The 23303-nt window shown below is 43.4% G+C and overlaps 1 protein-coding gene across 5 annotated transcripts in view; it reads left to right on the top strand.

The window, feature by feature from the left end:
* The window catches only part of GGACT (gamma-glutamylamine cyclotransferase), a 46114-nt gene that overhangs the window by 5597 nt on the left and 17214 nt on the right, over nt 1-23303 (top strand). The gene's annotated exons all lie outside the window — the stretch shown is intronic.

Genomic DNA, 23303 nt, shown 5'->3' with positions numbered 1-23303 from the left:
CAAGATCTCGGAACGTATATTTCTCACATAAGAGGCAGATGTTCATGTCATGGTTGAGGACACCACCTCCTGTGTTAAGACTGCCTGGCTTCAAAACCTGGCTCTGCCACATACTGGCTGGGTGATTTTGAACTTTTTAATTTAAAACATGCGGGATAATAATCGTGTCTACCTGATAGGGTTTTGGGGCGGCTTGAATGGGAAAACGCACGAAAATTCCTTTGCGTGGTACTTAGCATTTCGTAAATGCTCAAGTGTAGACTCTGAGGAAGAGAATACAGTAACTTCAGTCAAGCCAGGACCACGGGAGAGGAGCAGGTGCTGAGAGAGGTATGGAGCGGGGTCATGACCTCGCCTGGGCTGCTTGAGTAGGGTTGGGAGAACTTTTCAGAGGAGCAGACTTTTGAGTGGAGATGTGAGACATGGAAAACACATCTTTTAATCAAAAGTGCCCTCCTTTGTGGCGAAATGAGGAGGGCAAGGTGACAGCAGAGAAAGGGCCCAGGCGAGGGCTGGGCGACTAGAGGAAGCAGGTTTGACTTTGTCTTAGTTTCCTGGTGCTGCCAGAGCAAGTGCCACCAACTCCATGGCCTGAAACCACCCCGACTGACTGTCCTGTTCTTCAGGCCAGGAGTCCAGCTGGGTGTCACTGGGCTGAAATCAGGGGCTGTGTCCCCTCCTGGAGGCTCTAGAGGAGAATGTGTTTTCTCGACTCTGCATCTCCCACTTGAGAGGGAGCAGCGCTGCGTCCCTCAGACACCCCCACCCCACCCCCCCGCCCTGGCCCCCGCCCGCTCACGGTTCCCTGCACCCAGCCAAGAAAGCGGCTGGGTAGTTCTGGTGATGGAACTGCTCTATATGGTTACAGGAATCAGTCAACTTTAAAACTCATAGAACTATACAACAAAAAAGGTCATTTTACTTTATATAAATTCTAATAATAAAGAATGAAAGCATGAGAGCATGCAACTATTGTAAAACACTGAGTTAAAAATAGAAGGTAGACATAAGAATAAGAGCATTCTGAATTAAGCTAAGATGGCACACATCCACTATTATTATTAAAAGAGACTTCAGCAAGATACAAAGCAAAGACAATGAAAGAGCTTTGTTTTGATCTTGCTTTGAAAAAATCAGCCACACAGGCTATTTTAGACAACTGGGGAAATATGAATACAGCATATTAACGATTTTCTGTTCATTGTTAGGTAGGATTGTAGTTATTTAAAAACCTAAACTTTTGGGCTTCCCTGGTGGCTCAGTGGTTAAGAATCCACCTGCCAATGCAGGGGACACAGGTTCAAGCCCTGGTCTGGGAAGATCCCACATGCCACAGAGCAACTAAGCCCATGCGCCACAACTACAGAGCCTGCACTCTAGAGCCCGCGAGCCACAACTACTGAGCCCACGTGCCACAACTACTGAAGCCCATGCACCTAGAGCCCGTGCTCCGCAACAAGAGAAGCCACCACAATGAGAAGCCTGCACACCACAACGAAGAGTAGCCCCCGCTCGCCGCAACTAGAGAAAGCCCACGCGCAGCAACGAAGACCCAACTCAGCCAAAAATAAATAAATTTATTTAAAAAAATAAAAACTAAACTTTTAAGTAAAATTCAGTACCAAAATATTTAGGGGTGAAATGACATAGTTTCAGGTATTTGCTTCAGAATTCTCCAGAAGCAAGCAAACGAACAAAAACTCAAAAAACAAAGAAAGGAGGGCAAATGGAACAGGTACGGCAAACCCAGGATGGTGCATGGATCCTGATGCTGTGTGAGTACACGAGGGCTTACTGTGCTCTGCTTTTGAAAAGGGCTGGAAATGTTTATAACAAAATGACAAGAAAAAAAAAAACCAGTGACTTATTCTTCATAAATGCTCTGAAGAATGCCATCAAACTGTTCTTTATTCATTTCGAAGATGTACTAATCTCCCCTCACAGCTTTTATTAGGCTTTTATAATCTGCATCTAACTTTGCAGAAAACCAAATCAAGGGAGAAAGAGTAATTCAAAGCAATTGTGATTCTTCTCAAAAATAAGGGCTTAAAGAATGCTTTTCAAAACTCATTTAATGCTCGTAAATTATTAAGACCATCATGAGATGTAGAAATATTAATAATTTTCATTAATTTATCTGCTGTATCCTCCTAAGTGCAGATGACAATGGCAGGAAGGGGTAATTAACGCTCAAATATTTTAAATAAATTGAATGTTACTGAATTAAATTTATATATCTTATAAATATTTTTGGTTTTCTGGTGATGTTCTACATTTAAATATGTTAAATATTCTATATTGGAAAATAAGTAACTTAAAACTAGATTATTTTATATAGATAAGGTCTTTCTTGAATCTCACCAGCTGCCACATCATAGTTGGCAGAGGATTACAGAATAGTGTCTGGGTACATGATCCATTTTGCAGTGATCCATTGTATCACCGCGTACATATGTATCTTGTGCGTGTCTCCTTCCTGTTTTGCCGTTAGTGCCGTGATTGCTCTTCCCGTCGGTTTTATGCTGGATTACATTGATGGGTGAATAGTTAATGACACGAGAGCAAATGGACATAAGCAGAGAGTAATTTCTTTGAATGCCTTTTAGCTGTGGTGAACACTGTTGTAGTTTAAAAATGGACTGCTTCCATATGTCTGAGGCAGTAGAAAAAGCTTGCGTTTCAATCCCTTTTTCCTTATTAAAGCATGTCGAGCTCAAGGAAGAAAACCATTTGAAATTTGTGAAATAAAGCTCATACATCTCCCTTTGGATGATTTAGGGACCATGGTCACTGGTCACTGTTGCTTGAAAGTGTGGAGTTGACTCCTGGACTAATTTCCAGTATGTTCCTGCTGTTGTCGTCACCTCACCGCTAGCATTAGGTGAAACTGTGAAGTCTCAGCGTGGACAAGGCCATTGCTGAGGGAGGGCCTGTCTTTTAAACTCAGGTCTCGCCCATTAGCTGCTGTGGTTTGAGCTTCCAGTGGGTAGTATTATCGTTTAAAAAGAGTGGACATTACTGTCATCTAATTGGAAGAATGGTATCCATATAGGTTTTGTTTTGTGACTAGAACCTCTCTGCTTTTGCTTCTGAAAACTTGCTGGAGGGTTAGACCTATTGACAGACCTTCCCTTGTGACATAGGGCATCAGAAAGAAAAGCCGAGCCTGACAGAGGAAGGGAGATTGAGGACAGGTGGCTAGATGGGCTTGAGGTTGCTGTGGTCTAAAGCCTTGGAGGCCAAATACTAGGAAAATTAGGTTCAAAATGTAAACAAAAGGCATGGGTTTCTGTGGTTAAGTCATTTTTGGTTTAAAACTAACATATGGGGACTTCCCTGGCGGCACAGTGGTTAAGAATCTGCCTGCCAATGCAGGGGACACGAGTTTGATCCCTGGTCCGGGAAGATCCCACATGTCGCGGAGCAACTAAGCCCGTGCGCCACAACCACGGATCCCTGCGCACCGCAACTACTGAAGCCCGTGCGCCTAGAGCCCGTGCTCCACAACAAGAGAAGCCACCGCAGTGAGAAGCCAGCGCACCACGACAAAGAGTAGCCCCCTCTCACCACAACTAGAGAAAGCCCGCACGCAGCAACGAAGACCCAACATAGCCCCAAAAAAGAAAAAAAAAAACTAATGTGAATTGACACTTACATCAATTAGGATTGGAGTAAGTCAAACATACTGAAGGATTAGTAAGGATGTTGCCTCTATTGGACCCAAGTCTTTGTTTTAAGAGTTGTTATGGCTGTTCTTTAAATTTGATGCTTGTTGACATTCATTAAGTCTTAGGTATATTTTTCTTGGAGGAGGGTTGGAGGAAGGCATAATGGAAATGTATTGGGGCTTTAAGTCCTGGGTTTGTAACACCAGGCTAATACACCTGCTGCCCCCTGGTGGCAGCGTATTAAATAGTGCAGTTCAGAGGTGAGGAATTCTGGAGAGCTAAAGTCCATTGTATTGATAGAAGTGGATGGTAGAGTGAGCCGGGAGATGGTTTCTCTTTCCAGCTCTTATAATTTCTACCTGTAGTTATGATCTTAGGCAAATAATTTAGTACGGTTAAGTCTAGATTTCACTTCATTCTGCTTTAAAAAGTAATTTCTAAAGTTTCTTCCTATTTTAACATCTTAAAATTCTCCAATGGTAATGGCAAATAATATTTAGTGAAAGATATCAAGTTCCACTTTTTGCTTTACCAGATGAATTTTTAAAAATCGGAGATATTTCTTCAAGAAAGAGGACTCCAGAGCAACTCCTGAATACGGGTTTGGCTCTGGACTGCAGGCTGCATAGATCTATCTGCAGCACAGTCCATAATGAATCAGCATGATGACCCTGTGTTATTATGAGCGCCTACAAGGTGCATCATTTAAAAATTAATTTTCTTATATTTAATAGTGGTTGAAAAAAACATAAAATTTACCATCATTTTTAGTGTACAGTTCAGTAGTGTTAAGTATAGTCACATTGTTGTACAACAGATCTCCAGAAGTATTTCATCCTGCAAAACTGCAACTGTACCCACTAAATGACAACTCCCCACTCCTTTCTTTCTGCAGCCCTCAGCAACCATCATTCTTCTTTGTCTCTCTGTATTTGATGACTCTGGGTACCTGGTATAAAGTGGAATCACACAGTATTTGTCTTTTTGTGACTCACTTATTTCACTTAGTATAATGTCCTCAAGGTTCATCCATGTTATAGCATGTGCCAGGAGTCCTTTCCTTTTTTGTTTTTTAATGCGGTACGCGGGCCTTTCACTGTTGTGGCCTCTCCCGTTGCGGAGCACAGGCTGCGGATGCACAGGCTCAGCGGCCATGGCTCACGGGCTCAGGCGCTCCGCGGCATGTGGAATCTTCCCGGACCGGGGCACGAACCCGTGTCCCCTGCATCGGCAGGCGGACTCAACCACTGCACCACCAGGGAAGCCCAGTCCTTTCCTTTTTAAGGTTGAATATCATACGTAGAGACCACATTTTGTTTATTTGTTCATCTGTTGATGGACACTTGGGTGGCTTCCACCTCTTAGCTATTATAATTATTTTTATAATTATATAATTACTAATGCAGAGAGGGTTTATTTATACAATTTCTTTTCTGCGTGTAACAGGTCAAACTTCATTATAAAGAACACCATTCAACCGTGCTTGATAACTAGGATATGGCTTTTTGTATGGATAAGTTAAAAAGGAACTAACGTCTGTTGGACACAAGCTCTGTGCCAGGCACTTATATATCTGTGATACATTCTGTTGTTTAGTCCTTATAATAATTCTGTAATTTACTCTCTCTCAGAAGGGAACCAATACTTGTTAAAATCACCACATGCCAGAGTTTTGATATACATTACCTCATATAATCCTCATACATCAGTCCTTGAGGTGGGCATTATTATCCCCTTTTTAAAAAAATATTTATTTATTTGGTTGCACCGGGTCTTAGTTCCGGCAGGTGGGCTCCTTAGTTGTGGCTCCAGGGCTCCTTAGTTGCGGCAGGCCAGCTCCTTAGTTGCGGCTTGTGGGCTCCTTAACTGTGGCATGCAAGCTCTTAGTTGCAGCATGCATGTAGGATCTAGTTCCCTGACCAGGGATTGAACACGGGCCCCCTGCATTGGGAGCACAGAGTCTTACCCACTGCACCACCAGGGAAGCCCTATCCCCATTTTTTAGGTGACGTTAACTGAGGTTCAGAGGGATGAAACACCTTGAACGAGGTTACACCACTAAAGGCAGCAGGGTTTCACCTGACTTGGAAATGAAACACGTCCAGTTCAAAAGCGTGTGTCCTTCAGCCTACACCCTGCTCCCCCGCTGCCCGGAGTAACACCTACACCTGTGATCCGAAGGATGTGGGAACAGTATCAAGAAATTACACTGCTGTCCTAATTTATAAGTAGAGAAACTTCTGTAGTGTCTTCCCATTAAATAAACAGCCCTTTGGGCTTTCCTTGCAGAGATTCAGATGAATCTGAATCTGAAACACAACAAGCCTGGCCTCCCGGCTGGTTTTGCAGTCTGCCTAGGACTTCCAAAAGAGTGGTTCTCATGTCCGGTCCCCCCATTCCTGAGGTTATTTTTCGCTTTCTCCCTTTGGATTGGTGGCGAGCCGGGACCGTTTTCGCTGCTGTGAGTTGCCACCTCTCTTGAATGCCGTGGTGTTTGGGGCCGGAGCTTTGATCTGCTCCCTGCATAGTGTTTTCACACAGGGAGGGGGTCCTCGACTGTCCTTGTAGATGGTGGTTTTCTTGGGGACTCAGCAAGCTCTTGGAGAGGCCCAGTGCAACATTTCCTCACGTAGGGGAATACAGATACAGATGGATAAGTGAACAACTGGCAAGTTTGATGGTAAATGAGATTTTTACATAGTTTCAAAGTATCTCCTTATGAAATTTTCATCAACTTGTGTCAGGCGGGGCTTGGGGGAGAATAACTCCACCGTGAAGCTGGGAGCAGCCTGGCAGTCACCACTTTCACTGGGTGACCGAGTGAACGTCATCAATGATGGGACAGATTGGAGTCATGTGCCATCCAATAGGCAGTGAGAAGAACACAGCATCATTTCCAGAAGATTCCTGCTGAAGATGGGTGACCTGAATCTAACCATGAGGCAAAGCCGGAAAAAAACAAGTTGAGGAACAGAAACAGATGGCCTGAAATCATTGAAAGAGCATGAAAATCAAAGTCAAAGAAAGACTGAGGGATTGTTTCAGGTTGGAGGAAACTGAAGGACAAGACGAGGAATGCATTTGGGATTCTGCCTGGGGTCCTTCACTATAAAGAACATCATTGGACAAATGACAGAACTTGAAAGGGGTCTGAGAGAAGGTGGTCAAGTGCCTGTGCTGATGTCCTGCTGTTGAGGGCTGTGGCGTGGTTGTATGAGGGGGTCCTGGTGGGAAACGGACATGAACACGTGGCGGGAGGGGCGTCAGGTTGGCAGCTCTCTGAGCAAACGTCTCCTGGACGCCCGCCCCATCCCTTGTCCGAGGGCTGAACGCTGAGTGTCTGGGCCTCCTAGCAGATGGGGAGACAGACCTGGGTGGACCTGCCTGTTCTGGGGTCAGTTCTGCCCCCAAGGAGGGTGTTTGAGGTGACCTGGCAACCTTGCAGGCTGAGTGGGATTTTGCACATTGAGGCCTGAGGAGTGGCCTGAGGCAGTGGCAGCCTCGTGAGCACAGGGGGGCACAGGTCGCACCCCCAGGGCAGTGTGAGGCCCGGTCTGGATGAGGTGGGGAGAGACGGGTCTGGATGGTGAGCCAGCACGAAGAGCCTTGGCCTTGACACTTTGGATGTGTTCCCTCTAGCTGCGGGACAAATTACCCCAGCATCAGTGGCTGCAAACAGCAGACACCCTTCCACGGTTGGGGGCTGAGACTCTGAGAGCTGCCTCACTGGGTGGCTCTGGCCCTGCTGGTGGGGCTGGGGTCTCTGGGGGCTGACTTGGGGGCATCTGAGCTCGCGCACATAACAGCCAGCACGCCTTGGGTCCTTTCCGTCTGTCTTGGGAGACCTCAGCTCCTCTCCACGTAGCAACGCTTCTGAGTACTTCCGCTAATTTGACCTTGTGGCGGAGCCTGTGAGGCAGGCAAGATGGGAGTTTGCTCCCAGTGAGGCTGAGTGAGGTCACCCAGGGGCTTCCCTGGACCCAGTCCCTTTGAAGCCCACTGCTGCATACGGCCTGGAAGACGCCCCAGGCAGTAAGGCTCCGTTTCCGCTGTCTTCTCAGGGTGGGGAGACTCTGGAGGGTGATCTTTTGAGCAGAACTAATAATTTTTTATTTGTTGTTTATGTCATTCAAGATAACTCTACTACCTGTGGCCTGAATGTTTGTGTCCCCCCAAGGTTCATATGTTGAAATCCTAACCTCCAGTGAGTGTGATGGTTATTTGGATCTTGGGCCTTAGGGAGGTGATTGTGTCGTGAGGTTGGAGCCCTTATGTATGGGATTAGTGCCCTTATAAAGGGACCCCAGAGAGCTCCCTGGCCCCTTCTGCCAGGTGAGGACACAGTGAGAAGATGCCCTCTGTGAACCAGAAGGTGGGCCCTCACTAAACACTGAATCTGCTGGTGCCTTAATCTCAGACTTCTCAGCCTCCAGCACTGTGAGAAATAAATGTTTGTGGTTTATACGTCATTTCATTCATGGTAATTTTGTTATAGCAGCCCGAGCAGACTAAGACAAACTCCATTTGTTGGGTACCTGCACGTGGAAAGCTCCATGCTGGGTGCTTTCCTGTGCTGTCTCGGGGTGCCACCCTTCTCTGTGAAGTACGGCTGAGCGATTGGGCAGAGAAGGAGATGACAGAGGCCCAGAGGTTCTGTCATCTGCCAGCATCGCTGCCCAGGCCTGTCTGATCCCGAAGCCAGACCCCCCCCCCCCGGCACCGCTTTTGCCACCTGGGGCCCCAGGTGGAGGTGTGAAGAGCATCCCCGGACAGCACCGTGGCTGCGTTCTTCTGAGTAAGGGGACGTTGACACACAGATTGGCTTTTCTTTTGACAATAGCAAAAGAGCCCCACGTGGAGAATGTTCGGCCTGCACTGTGCACGTTTCAAAATCACATTGTTCGGGTGTTCGTATCACCGGGAAAGAGAGGCCTCATGTCTCAGAAGAGCCCTCAGTGGCAAGACAGGCTCCAAACTGGGTCAGAAATGGGAGCCATGAGGCAAGAGGTGGGTCTTACCTCTTAATAACAATCAGGAATAAGCAGCTCACTGGGGCAGTTTGTAACTAATAGGGAACTTTTGCGTGTATGAGAAAATGAAAACCAGTAAAACAGAGCTCAGGGAAGTTTAGATAATTGATGGTGAGTTCAGGGAGGTTTAGATAAGCAATGGCGAGTTAATAAGAGAAATATAACTTGAAATACTGAAACTGAGAGATAAAAGTGTCCCAGGAATATTAACGTTTAATGAGACATAGGTGAGTGTAGCCAAGGGCTCACCAATGAGTGTGGAGTCGAAAATCAGGGAGGAAAGACAGGACTGTTTCTTGGGACTGGGTAGATGAGACCGTGCGTGACTGATGGGGTCTGGGGGTGTGTGCTTGGGATGAAATGACCCCCACGATGCCGAGCCCTGGAGGAGATGGGGGAGGGGTGCAGTCTGGGCCGTGGAGATATTCTGGATATCAAAGATTTCTCCACATACACATCAGTCTTGCTAGATCACATTTCCTGGTTCTTTAGAAAATAACTTCGTTGTACTTTAGGACACTCTGTCCCAGGACCACACTAAAACATAAACAGAAAACTTGGACAGGAGTCTAGCAAAACAAAGATCTATTATGTGAAATGGAAATGCCTATAACAAACAGAACCAAAAACGCAGGCAAGCCAAAGGGATCTAATGGGGTCAAGTGATGCTGGCAGGTGAAGTGGTTGTGAGTCTTTAACTGGGAGGGTCATTTGGGGAGAACAGTAGAGACAGGCATGGTCAGCAGGCCTTGCAGGTTCTTGCTTGATGTCCTGGGGACGTTTTCTTCCTGAGGGCCTGGCTGAGGAAGGGGTTTTCACCCAGCCGGGAAGTGCAATGCCACACAGGCTGGAACTTGATTCCAGGGTGATTCACGTTGTCTCTGGAAATGGACTTCAGTGAAGCTCCCCTGGGTAGAAGCTAAAAGAGAAAAGGCTTCTCAGCCATCTTCATTCAAATTGGAGCAGAAAGGAATGGGTGGGTCACTTTGGCAAAGAAAAGGCCTAAAGTTTATGGAGTATGAATGTTTTACAAGAAGTGAGTAAAATCATGGTGGATAAAAGGACTTTGTTCAAATGCTGATGTTTGATAGGCCTCTAAAAAGAATAAATAGGCTTTATTGATTTGCATGTGATAAAATATACCCATTTAATATTTCAAGTTTAATGAATTTTTAAAAATTTCAGTGAATGTTTATAAATGTATGTACTCATGGAATCACCACCATAATCAGATACGGAACATTTCCATCCACCCAGAAAGTACCTCATGCCCCTTTGCGTCAGTTTTCTCTCCCCTGTGCCCAGCCCCCAGCAGTCGCAGCTGTTTTCTGTCGTTGTGATTTGCTTTTCCCAGAATGTCATTGGAATCATATGGCATGTGGTCTTATGTGTCTGGGTTCTTTCACTCAGCATATGCGTTTGAGATTTATGCATATTATTATATCTGCATCCCTCAATTTATCTATGGATTCTCGTTTGTGGACATTTGGGTTGTTTCTAACTATTGCCTATTATGAATAGAACTGCTACAAACATTTAGGTATCGGTCTTTATGTGAATATATGAAATCATTTATGGCAGATGTATTCCCAGGAGTGAGATTGCTAGGTTATACGGTAAATATATGTTTAACTTTTTTTTTTTTTTTTGCGGTACTTGGGCCTCTCACTGTTGTGGCCTCTCCCGTTGCGGAGCACAGGCTCCGGACGCGCAGGCTCAGTGGCCATTGCTCATGGGCCCAGCCGCTCCGCAGCATGTGGGATCCTCCCGGACCGGGGCACGAACCTGTGTCCCCTGCATCGGCAGGCGGACTCTCAACCACTGCGCCACCAGGGAAGCCCAAACTTTTAAGATCGTTTTCTAAAGTGGCTGCACCATTTTGCATTCCCAGAAGCCATGTTATAAGAGTTTCAGTTACCCTACATCCTTGCCACCAATGCTTGATATTAGCAGTATTTTCAGTTTTGCCCATTCTAGTAGGTGCATGATGGTATACTTTGTGGTTTTTATTTTCATTTCCCTAATGATGATGTTGAGCGTCTTTTCGGGTGCTTACTTGAGATTCATGTATCGTTGGTAATGTGTCTGTTTAAATCTTTTGCCCATTTTTAATTGGGTTGTTTTGCTTCTTCCTGAGTTTTAGGAGTTCTTTGTATATTCTGGATGCAAGTCATTTATCAGATATATAGTATTTGTTTTGCAGATAGTTTCTCCCAGTCTGTGTTTGCCTTTTCATGTAATCATGGGTACCTTTTGAGAGCAAACGTTTCTGATTTTGATGAAGTCCAGCTTATCCGTGTTTTCTTTTTATTTACTTTTTGTTTCCTAATAAAAGGTTTTTCTTCTAGAATTTTAGCTCTTGCAATTGGATACATTTTGAGTTTATTTAAGTATATTTATGTGGTGTGAGATAAGAGTTGTAGTTCTTTTTTTTTTTTTTTTTTGTATATGGGTATCCTATTTTTCAGCACCATTTGTTTCAAAGACTGTCCATTCACCTTGAATTACCTTGGCACTTTTATCAGAAACAATTGGCCATTACAAGTGTGGGTCTACCTCTGGACTCTATTCTGTTCCACTGATTTATTTTTACCAGTTATTTTTATTGAGATATAAATCACATACCATAAAATTCACCATATCAAAGTGTACAATTCATTGGTTTTTAGTATGTTCACAAGTTTGTGCAACCACCAGCACTGTCTAATTTTACATTTTCATCACCCCCTAAAGAATATTTCATTGATTTTTTTCCAGCTTTGTTGAGATATAACTGACATATAACATTTTATAAGTTTAACGTATAATGTGTTGATCTGATACACTTATATATTGCAATATGACAACCATCTTAGTATCAGCTAACACGTTTATCGTGTCACTTAATTACATTTCTTTTTTGTGGTGACAACATTTAAGATCTACTCTCTCAACAACTTTCAAGTATATAATACAGTATTGTTAACTATATTCACAATGCTGTGTGTTACATCTCCAGAACTTATTTGTCTTCTAACTGGATATTTATATCCTTTGACCAACATCTCCCCATTTCCCCCAACCCCCCAGCCCCTGGTAACCACCATTCTACTCACTGTTTCTACAAGGTTGGCTTTTTAAAATTCCACATATAAGTGAGATCATACAGTATTTGTCTTTTCTCTGTCTGACTTATTTCACTTAGCGTAAGGTCCTTAAGGTCCATGCATGTTGTTGCAAATGGCAGGAATTCCTTCTTTCTCATAGCTAAATAATATTACACACACACACACACACACACAAACCTTCTTTATCTGTTCACCTGTTGACAGACACTTAGGTTGTTTCCATATCTTGGCTGTTGTGAAAAATGCTGCAATGAACATGGGAGTGCAGGTATTTCTTCGCTATCCTGTCTTCACTTCCTTTGCATATTTACCGAGAAGTGGAATTACTGGATCATAAGGTAGTTCTATTTTTGACTTTTTGAGGAGGCTCCATATTGTTTTCCATAGTGGCTGAACCAATGTACATTCCTACCAACAGTGTACAAGGGTTCCCTTCTCTCCACATCCTCACTTGTTGTCTCTTCTTGATGATAGCCATTCTAACAGGTGTGAGGTGATATCTCATTATGGTTTTGATTTGCATTTCCCTGATGATTAGTGATGTTGAGCACCTTTTCATGTACCTGTATGCCTTTGGAAAAATGTCTGTTCAGTTCCTCTGCCCATTTAAAAATTGGATTTTGTTGTTGTTGTTGTTGAGTTGTATAAATTCTTTATATATTTTGGATATTAACCCCTTATCAGATATATAGTTTGCAAATATTTTCTCCCCTTCCATAGGTTGCCTTTTCATTCTATTGACTGTTTCTTTTGCTGTACAGAAGCTTTTTAGTTTGATATAGTTTCACTTAACTGATTTTTGCTTTTGTTGCTTGTGCTTTTGGTGTCATATCTAAAAAATTGTTTCCAAGACCAGTGTCAAGGAGTTTTTTCCCTGTGTTTTCTTGTAGGAGGTTTTACAGTTTTAGGTCTTACGTTTAAGTCTTTAATCCACTTCAGGTTGCTTTTTGTGAGTAGTGTAAGATAAGGGTCCAATATTGTTTTTCTGCTTGTGATTATCCAGTTTTCCTAACACCGTTTATTGAAGAGACTGTGCTTTCCCAGTTGTGTATTCTTGGCTCCCTGTCAATATTACTTGACCATATATGCTGGGATTTATTTCTGGGCTCTCAACTGTGTTCCATTCGTCTTTGTGCTTATTTTTATGCCACTACCATACTGTTTTAATTACTGTAGCTTTGTAGTATAGCTTGAAATCAGGCAGTATGATGCCTCCAGTTTTGTTCTTCTTTCCCAGGACTGCTTTGACTACTTGGGGTCTTTTGTGGTTCCATACAGGTTTTAGGATTTTTTTTTTCTATTTCTGTGAAAAATGCCATTGGGATTTTGATAGGGATTCCATTGAATCTACACATAGCTTTGGGAACAGTGGACTCTTGTGATCCTGTGTATTTCTGTGGAATCAGTTATAATGTCTTTCATTTTATTTACTAGAGTCTTCTTTTTTTCTTAGTCCAGCTAAAGGTTTGTCAATTTTATCTTTTAGAAAAACAGGTTTTAACTTTTGTTGTTCTATTATTTTTCTGGTCTCTATTTTATTTATTTTTGCTCTGATCTTTGTTATTCCTTTTTTCTTCCAACTTTGGGTTTAATTTGTTTTTCTTTTCCTCATTCCTTGAGGTGTAGAGTTAGTTGTTTGAGATCTTTCTTTTTTCTTACTATAGGCATTTATCACTGTAAACTTAAAACTGCTTTTGCAGTATCCCATAGATTTTGGTATATTGTGTTTCCATTTTCATTTATTTGCTTGAAGATTTAAAATTTTTTTCTTTTGATTTCTTCTTTGACTAACTGGTTGTTCAAGAGTGTATTACTTAATTTCCACATATTTATAAATTTTTCCAGGTTTCCTCCTGTTGTTGCTTTCTAGTTTCATACCACTGTTGTCAGAAAAGATACTTGCTATGATTTCAATCTTCTTAAATTTGCTAAGACTTGTTTTGTGACCTAACATATAATCTATCCTAAAGAAAGTTCCATGTGTGCTAGAGAAGATCGTATATTCTGCCACTGTTGGATGGAATGTTCTGTATATGTGTGTTAGGTCCATTTGGTCGAATCTGTGGTTCAAGTCCAATGCTTCCTTGTTGATTTTCTGTCTGCATGATCTATCCATTGATGAAAGTGAGGTATTGAAGTCACCTACTATTATTGTGGTTTTGTCTATTTCACCATTCAGATCTGTTCCTATTTGCTTAACATGTTTAAGTGCTCCCATGTTGGGTGCATAATATCTTTTTCCATCCCTTCACTTTGAGCTTATGTGTGTCCTTAAAGCTGAAGTGAATCTCTTGTAGGCGGCATATAGTTGGGTCTCGTTTTTTTTAATTCCATCCAGGCACTTCATGTCTTTTGATTGGAAAATGCAATCTACGTTTTAGGTAATTGTTGGTAGGTAAGCACTAACTAATGCCATCTTATTGTTTTCTGGCTGTTTTATAGTTCCCTTGTTTCTTTCTTCCTTTCTTGCTGCCTTTCTGTGGTGGTATGCTCCAATTCCTTTCTCTTTATATTTTGTGAATTTACTGCAGGTTTTTGCTTGTGGTTACCATGGGACTCACATAAAACATCTTATAGATGTAACAGTCTATTAGTACTCTGCCATTTAACCTTTGTACCACAGTTAAGTGGTTAACACACCATATTACAGTATTAGAGTATTCTAAATTGGGCTATGTATTTACTTTTACTAGTGTATTGTATATTTTCATGTGTTTTCATGCTACTGATTAGAGTCTGTTCGTTTCAGCTTGAAGAACTAAAGCATTTCTAATACAGCAGGTCTAGTGATGAATTCTCTCAGCTTTTGGCTGTTTGGATAATTCCTTATTTTCCCTTCATTTCTTTTCTTTTTTTTTTTTAAGAATTTATTTATTTATTTATTTTAGGCTGCGTTGGGTCTTTGCTGCTGCGTGCGGGCTTTCTCTAGTTGCAGTGAGCGAGGGCTACTCTTTGTTGCGGTGTGCGTGCTTCTCAGTGTGGTGGCTTCTCTTGTTGTGGAGCACGGGCTCTAGGTGCGCAGGCTTCAGTAGTTGTGGTACACGGGTTCAGTAGTTGTGGCTCGTGGGCTCTAGAGCACAGACTCAGTAGTTGTGGCACACGAGCTTAGCTGCTCCACGGCATGTGGGATCTTCCTGGACCAGGGCTCAAACCCATGTCCCCTGCATTGGCAGGCAGATTCTTAACCACTGCGCCACCAGGGAAGTCCTCTCTTCAGTTCTGAAGGATAACTTTGCCAGATAGGGTATTCTTCATTGGCAGGTTTTTTTTTTTTTTTTCCTTTCAGCACTTTGAATATATTATTCCACGCTCTCCTGGCCTGTAAGGTTTCTAATGAGAAATACATGATAGCTTAATTGGGTATTCCTTTATAGATTACAATCTCCTTTTCTCTTGCTGCTTTTAGGATTTTCACTTTGTCTTTTGACAGTTTCATATAGTGTGTCTTAGAAAAGATCATTTTGGATTGAAATAATGGGGTGATCTATATCTTTATGAATGTGGATGTCCAGATTTTTTCCCCAGGTTTGGGAAATTCTCAGCCATTATTTCTTTAAATAAGTTTTCTACCCCCTTCTCCCTCTCTTCTCTTTCTGGAACTCCAGTAATTCATATATCAGTTCTTTTGATGGTGTCTCATGATTCACCTAGGCTCTCTTCTCTGTTTTTCATTCTTTCCTCTTTATTCTCCTCTCACTGGGCTATTTCAAAGTTCCTATCTAACTCACAGATTCTTTCTTCTGTGTGGTCTATTCTGCTGTTGGTACTCTCTGTTGCAGTTTTCATTTCTTTCTTCGAGTTCTTCAGCTCCAGAATTTCTCTTTGGTTCTTTTTTATAATTTCTGTCTCTCTGTTAATTTTCTCATCTTGTTTGCATATTGTTTTTCTGATTTCAGTTTTTTGAATTGCCTTTCTGGGTTTTCTTGTAGCTCACGTTTCCTCAGAACAATTATTTTTCATTCTTTATTGAGTAAATTGTAGATCTCCATGTATTTGGATTTGGTTACTGGGAAATTATTGTGATCCTTTGGTGATGTCACATTTCCTTGATTTTTCATGTTCCTTAGAGTTTGTGTCCCTGTTTTCATATTTGGGGTAGCAGTCACCTCCTCCAGTCTTTCCTAACTGCATTTAGGAGAGATTCTGAAGCTTCCTTACACCTTGTATGAATACACCTGCTCCACACCTCCCGTTTTCCTTTATGGCAGAATTCTTAGGCTTGTGTGTCTTCTCCTGATCTTACAACACACTAGGCTGGCTGTTGATAGCCTCTCGTTTTCACAAAATAGGTGCTGCAGCTCAAGTTTGTGTTTTCTCCCTAGCCTTCTACCACATCTCGCTCTCAGGAGCATGTAAAGGGAGCTAGCCTGAGAGTGGGAGGAGGTGTGGGTGAGGCACGCGGGGTGCTGGGGGTGCCCGCAGGCCAGTTGGGAGGATCCTTGAGTGAGGCTTCCCCAGGGCTTGTGGACAGGCTTCCTGATGGAGTCCATGATGTAGACAGCAATTAATGACCTCCGAAAATCTAATCAGCTCTTCTTCCCATCTGCTCCCTGCCTCCAGTCATGGAGCCCCTGATTTAATACTGTGGATTCTGTGAGAGAGAAATGAGGCTCTGTGGCAGTGTCCCTACAGCTGGGGAAGCTGGGTGCTCACTCACCCTCTCCCTTTTCCCCAGGGGAGAAATCATGGGCCGAGAAGGTCTTGTTTAGCCATAAGTGTTCCACCTTGGGGGAGGGGTGATGCTGGCATAGTCAAGCTGTTCCTCTTACCTGACCAGTGTGTCCAAACACATTTTTTTCCTGCTCTGGTGGAGTGCTGGAACCTCTCCTCTGGAAACCTGGATTACACCAGGGCTCTCTCATCCGTGGGTGACTGCCCAGGTCAGTGTTCTCCAGGTGCTCCGAGATGGCGGCTGAGAGGGGCTGGAGCCACTCACAGGTTCCTGCTGGTTCCACAGCCCCTGTTACCTGATGTGCAGGTGGGCAAGACTCCACCTGGGTCCCTTGGCGAATGGCGCTGGATCCCACAGCTCCCACAGAGGTGCTTTTGTTTGTGGATGGATGCTGATTTTTGTTGTTGGCCGGGGGGACAACATCGAGGGACATCCTGTGACTCAGTACAACGTTGATCTTGATGTCTGTAATTTCTCTAATTCCACAGTGTTCTATGTACAGCTCTATAGTAAATATTGAAATACAAGCTTTGTTGAGCTTTTTCAATATTTTCGCTATTCTGTTTGCTACTTTGAGCTTTTATATACATTTTAGAATCAGCTCATCAATTTCTACCAAAAAAAAACCCAACAAAAAACCCAGAACCTATTGTGACTTTCATTAAGATTATGTTGACTCTATAATTAAATTTGGGGAGAATTATCATTTTTACAATATTGAGTTCTGATCCATGAAAACATGGTATATCTCTCCACTTGTTATATATTTAATTTCTCTCAACAATGTTTTAAATTTTTAGCTACAGGTCATGCACATATTTTGTTAACGTCCATAAGTATTTCAGATTTTTTGGTGCTATTGCCAATGATACTGGATTTTTAAATTTCAAGTTCCCACTTTTTAATGTATTTTATATTTTAAAATGTACTAGTTCTCTGGTAGTATACAGAAATACAGTTGATTTTCACATATGGATCTTGTAGCCTAAGACTCTGCTAAATTCACTTATTAGTTCAAGTAGCTTTTTTGTCAGTTTTTTAGGATTTTCTATACAATCATGTCAATTGCAAACAAAGATAGTTTTATTTCTTCCTCAAGTGTATGCCTTTTATTCTTTTCTTCTTTATTACCCTGGCTAGGCTGCACTATCCCATGTTGAATAGAAGTAGAGAGAGTGGAATCACACTGCCTTGTTTCCAGTCTGAAGGGGGAAGTGTTTGATTATGCACCATTAAAAAGGGTGTTAGCTGTAGGTTTTTCATAGATGTTGTTTATCAGATTGAGGAAGTTCTCTTCTATTCCTAGTTTGCTGATAATTTTTATCATGAATTGTTGAATTTTGTCAAATAACTTGTCCTGCATCTATTGAGATCATTGTAAGGTCTTTCTGTTTGAATCTGTTAATATGGTGATTCATTGATTAGTTTTGAAATATTAAACTTACATTCCTCAGATGAAACAGTCCTTGGTACTGATGTATCATCCTTTTTATATATTGCTAGATTTGATTTGCCAATATTTATTTGTTCAGGACTTTTTTGCATTTATGTTCGTAAGAGGTATCTGGCCTGTAGTTTTCTTTTCTATGAATGTCTTTATTTGGTTTTGTTATCAGGGTAATATTGACCTCATAAAAGGAGTTGTGAAGTATTCCTTCCTCTTCTGTTCTCTGGAAAAGTTTATTTAATACTAGCATTATTTATTCCTTAAATGTTTGGTAGAATTCACCAGTGAAGCCATCTACCTCTCTGAGTAAAAGTTATAGAAAAGTTATAGTTACTTTTTCTTTAGTGAGCTTTGGTAGTTTGTGCCTTTAAAGGAATTTTTCCACTTTAAGTTGTTAAACTTACTGGTATAAAGTTGTTCACTGTATTCCCTTATTGCCCTTTAATGTTTGTCGATGTCCTGTCTTTGATTTCTTATGTTGGCAATTCATATTTTCTCTCTTTTTTGGCAAGGGGCATAAAAGTAGAGCAACCAGTACAATGATTCTCATATATCTATCACCCGGAGTCAATAATGATCAACATTTTGTCACATATGCTTCATTAATCCTTTTTTTTTTTACTTGAATATTTTATTTATTTATTTTTAAAAGATGCTTTTTTCATTTGTTTTTGTTTTTTTGTCTGCATTGGGTCTTTGTCGTGGTGCGTGGGCTTTTCATTGCAGTGGCTTCTCTTGTTGTGGAGCATGGGCTCTAGGCACATGGGCTTCAGTAGTTGCAGCATGTGGGCTCAGTAGTTGCGGCACGCAGGCCCTAGAGCACATGGGCTTCATTAGTTGTGGCGCATGGGCTCAGTAGTTGCGGTGTGCGGACTCTAGAGCGCAGGCTCAGTAGTTGTGGCGTATGGGCTTAGTTGCTCCGTGGCAAGTGGGATCCTCCTGGACCAGGGATCCAATCCGTGCCCACTCTGTTGGCAGGTGGATTCTTAACCCCTGCACCACCAGGCAAGTCCCTACTTGAAGTGTTTTAAAGTACTACACATTATGATATTTCACAACCCCCAGATACTTCCATATGCATCTCTTAAAAGTAAGCTTTTTTTTTTAATAGAACCATATGCCATTATCCATTCCTAAAAATATTAACTGTGATTCCTTGGTGTCATCTTTTACCTAGGCATATGCCTGTAGGATTTTCCTGATTGTCTCAGAAATGTCATTTTATAGTTGATATGTTCAAATCAGAATCCAGACAAGGTCCACACCTTACCCAGGGCTGTTATGTATCTTAGGTCTCTTAATCCAGGGCAAACCACCCTTACTTTTATTTTTATATTTTTTTAATTTATTTTTATTAATTAATTTATTTATTTATTTATTTTGGCTGCGTTGGGTCTTCATTGCTGTGCACAGGCTTTCTCTAGTTGCGGCGAGCAGGGTCTACTCTTCATCGTGGTGTGCGGGCTTCTCGTTGCAGTGGCTTCTCTTGTTGTGGAGCACGGGCTCTAGACACGTGGGCGTCAGTAGTTGCGGCATGCGGGCTCAGTAGTTGTGGCTTGCGGCCCTGGAGCGCGGGCTTCAGTAGTTGTGGCGCACGGACTTAGTTGCTCCGCGGCATGTGGGATCTTCCTGGACCAGGGATGGAACCCGTGTCCCCTGCATTGGCAGGCGGATTCTTAACCACTGCGCCACCAGGGAAGTCCCACCCTTACTTTCAAAAAAATTTCTTCCACAGAATGTTTCACATTCTGGGTTTATCTGTTTGCTTCCAGTTGGTATCATTCCATGATAGGAGTTTCTTCAAGCTGAGAGTAACTGTGATATGCCTTGGAGCCTCTGTCCCTCTGGGGATCCTTCCTTAGCTCTTATGCCCTGGAGGGGTGTGGAGTAGGGGCACCTCCCATTTCACGGCCTGGGGAACATCTGCTTCTCCATCCATCTCAGGCCAGGCCACTTCTGTGAAGCCTGGGTCTCCCTCACCTCTGACCTCCACTAACTTACGTGTAGTACTTCATTATGTATCTTTGTCTTGTACGCTGTGGTTTCCTGTGTGTTTTAAGTCTTGTCCTCACAAATCTTTACTCTGTTACTGTATGTGTTCTTTACATGTAATGTAATATTTTATGAAAGCATAACACACATCAGAGAAGTGTAGAAATCAGATAGCTTGATGGATTTTCATAATTGGAGCACACCCATGCACCCAGCCCCTAGATCAGGTTGTCCTCATGACCTTCTAGGCATCGCTTTCCTCCCAGCAGTAACCTCTGTCCTGACATCCAGCAGCAGAGATTAGTCGGGCTGTGATTTACCTCCGTGTAAATACAATCATGGGAATTCCCTGGCAGTCCAGTGGTTAGGACTTGGCAGTTTCACTGTCACGGGCCTGGGTTCAATCCCTGGTCAGGGAACTAAGATCCCACAAGCCTCACGGCGCAGCCAAAAAAATTAATTCACTAATTCATTTTTTTAAAAAAGTAAATATATAATCACTCAGTATATGCTGTTTTTGTCTGACTCTCACTCAGCACTGCTTTGAGGTTTATGCGTGTTACACAGAACAACCTTGTCCGTTTTCATTGCTGTAGCGTTTTTCTCAGTTTACCGCTGTTCATTAGCCCACTTTACTGTTGAGGGACATTTAGGTAGCGTCTAGTTTTGGGCCATTCTAAATGGTGCTGATCGGAATATTCTCGTAAGTGTCTTTTTGGTGAACCTGCATCCGCCTTTCTGCGGCACCTCTGCCTGGAGTGGAGCTGCCGGGTGGCTGGGTCCGCAGAGGCTTAGCTTTTATAGATGCCGCCAAATGGTCTTCCACTGCGGTTGCACTAGATCATTTTCTAAAACCCAAAATCTTGCCCTGTCACTTCGCAGGCTTACCTGCTGCCCTTCATTACCCCCATCACATGGAGCTGAAATCCAGAGCCCCAGCCTCCCTCCTTGGCCCCTTCTCCAGTGCTCCTGGCGCCCAGGGGTGCCCAGCTGTCCCCACGACTCAGACCACCCCGACCCGTGCCTGCCTGTTGCCTGCATCTCCTGGAAGCCTCTGCTCTTCAGGCAGTGCTCTCCTTTAGGACATGTGATGCCCTGCTTCCCCGTACATGTCTCCTCCCTCCTCCCCCACCCCCTGCCCACAGTTTGTCTTATAATCATCTTTTAGTGTATCTGCCTCCTCAGGCCATGGCTCCTTAAAAACAAGGGCTGTTTCGTTTATCATCGTGTTCCTGGCGCTTAGCACAACGCCTGGCCCAAGTAGTTGCTCAGAAACTACTGAATGAGTGGGTGAATGAATAACCTTCAACTAGCCTGGAGGTACTGAACGCTGGGCAGGTGACAGTAACAGAAACTTGGTGGCTGGTGGATCACTCCTTGCCTTACAAACACTTTAAACCAGGCTTTGGTCTGTAAGCTGCAAAGAGCAGGGCTTAAAGCACAGCCCCTCCCCCAGGAGTGACAGGTAGGGAGTTGCAGGCAGTTTATCATCTTTCACATTTCACAGCCCTCATTTGCTATAAACACCAATGAGAGCTTCAGTATTTCTGCCACTAAGAAATGGCAGCAATGTGTGTTTCTCCTAGTTGACCGCAGCATGTATTGGGAGGAGTTGTAGAGATTTTGGATTAAGCCTTGACTTTAAATCCAGGCCCTTCCATTTAATAGCTGTGCTGTTCTGGTTAAATAACTCTTCTGAGCTTCAGTTTCTACGTGTGAAATGGGACAATAATATGTACCTTGTGGGGCTGCTGGAGGATTGGCAAGTTCTCGGAGATCCGTCGACAGTCCCCATAAGGACAAAGTTTCTTCCCTTCTCCCAGGGCAATAGGTGAAAATAACAAACTGCGCTTCAGCCAGTTTCTGCTGGGCTGTGTCTTCCCCGAAGATCTGGGTGGAGCTGGATTGCACTGGCACCTCTCCTTTTTCGTGGAGGAGACGAGGGCTCAGCCTGCAGCTTGGGGAAGGACAGGGCCCCTCAGCTGCGGGGGGCGGGGGCCAGGCGGGTGCAGAGCTCGATCTCAGGCCCCCAGGGGGACACCGGGCCGGGAAGCATCTCCTTTCCTCTTGGGTGCTAGCACCTGGGGAGGAGATGTAGCCCCCTGGGCAGTGTGGGCCCTGTGAGTTAGGGACCAGTGCTCTGGAGAACTGTCTTTAGTCCAAGATGGGTGAGCAGGAGGGGAGAGAGAAATTCCTTGACTCAAAAATAATTGAAATCATTATTGTATTGAAACAGTTTACGTGGATTTTGAAGGATTAGCTCCCTGCTGCCTCTGCACCAGGTCCACACTGGACAGCAGAGCCCTGGTCCTGGTTCTTAGGGGCCCATTCAGAGGACTGGCAGTGTGCATTGTTTTTAGGGGCTTCAACTAGGACTTTGGTAACCCTTAGACAGTTTTGTGAAGCATGGCCCTCTGGAGGGGATTGCTTTTTTCCTCTTTTGGGAGGAATTCCTGAGATACCAGGGAAATCTAGTAATACCAGCACAGGAGAGAAGAAGATACAGCTCATCCCACTGACCACGGGCTGGACCCACGACAGATGAGACGACTGATTTTCTTGCCCTTGGCTGACATTGCTTTGTTTGGTTTTTTTTTTCTTTTTTTAGGAAACTTTTTATTTACTTATTTTTGGCTGCATTGGGTCTTTGTTGCTGCACGCGGGCTTTCTCTAGTTGTGACGAGCGGGGGCTACTCTTCATTGTGGTGCATGGGCTTCTCATTGCAGTGGCTTCTCTTGTTGTGGAGCACAGGCTCTAGGTGCGCGGGTTTCAGTAGTTGTGGTGCGTGGGCTCAGCAGTTGTGGCGCATGGGCTTACTTGCTCTGTGGCATGTGGGATCTTCCCAGACCAGGGCTCGAACCTGTGTCCCCTGCATTGGCAGGTGGATTCTTAACCACGGCACCACCAGGGAAGCCTGCTTTGTTTTTATATAAGAAAGTTGTTTGGTAACTAAAATGCTCAGGCTATTCGATTAGGAAAATGGCTGGATAAGCCCAGTGGAGGTTCCCTGAGTCCTTCTCTTTATTATGATCGAAAGATCATGTAAACTTAATTTAAAAAAAGGAAAATCCCCATGATGAAAAACAGTTCTGTTGTTTTTGAAACAAGTTTGAAAAAGTGATTAAACTGAATGTAGCAGCGTCTCTTCTCTGATGACCACAGAGCGCTAACAAGGGATTTTTACATTTTAACTGGATTTTGCTCTCCTAGGAGTGGACCACGTGTTGTCTTTTAAGTGCTTTTCAGAAGCCAAGTATAGACCAAATTGGGCTTTTTAGTAATATTTCGGGTCCTGGGATCCGCCCCAAAACACCAGAGGCCGAGGTGTGTGAAACCGGGGAAGGCTGGTGTCAGCCTCCAGCCGGTCCCAGTAGCTTTTAAGGTAG

The sequence above is a fragment of the Stenella coeruleoalba genome (genome assembly GCF_951394435.1).
Source record: "Stenella coeruleoalba genome assembly, chromosome: 18".
Lineage (NCBI taxonomy): Eukaryota > Metazoa > Chordata > Mammalia > Artiodactyla > Delphinidae > Stenella > Stenella coeruleoalba.
This window is presented reverse-complemented; position numbering and strand designations above follow the sequence as displayed.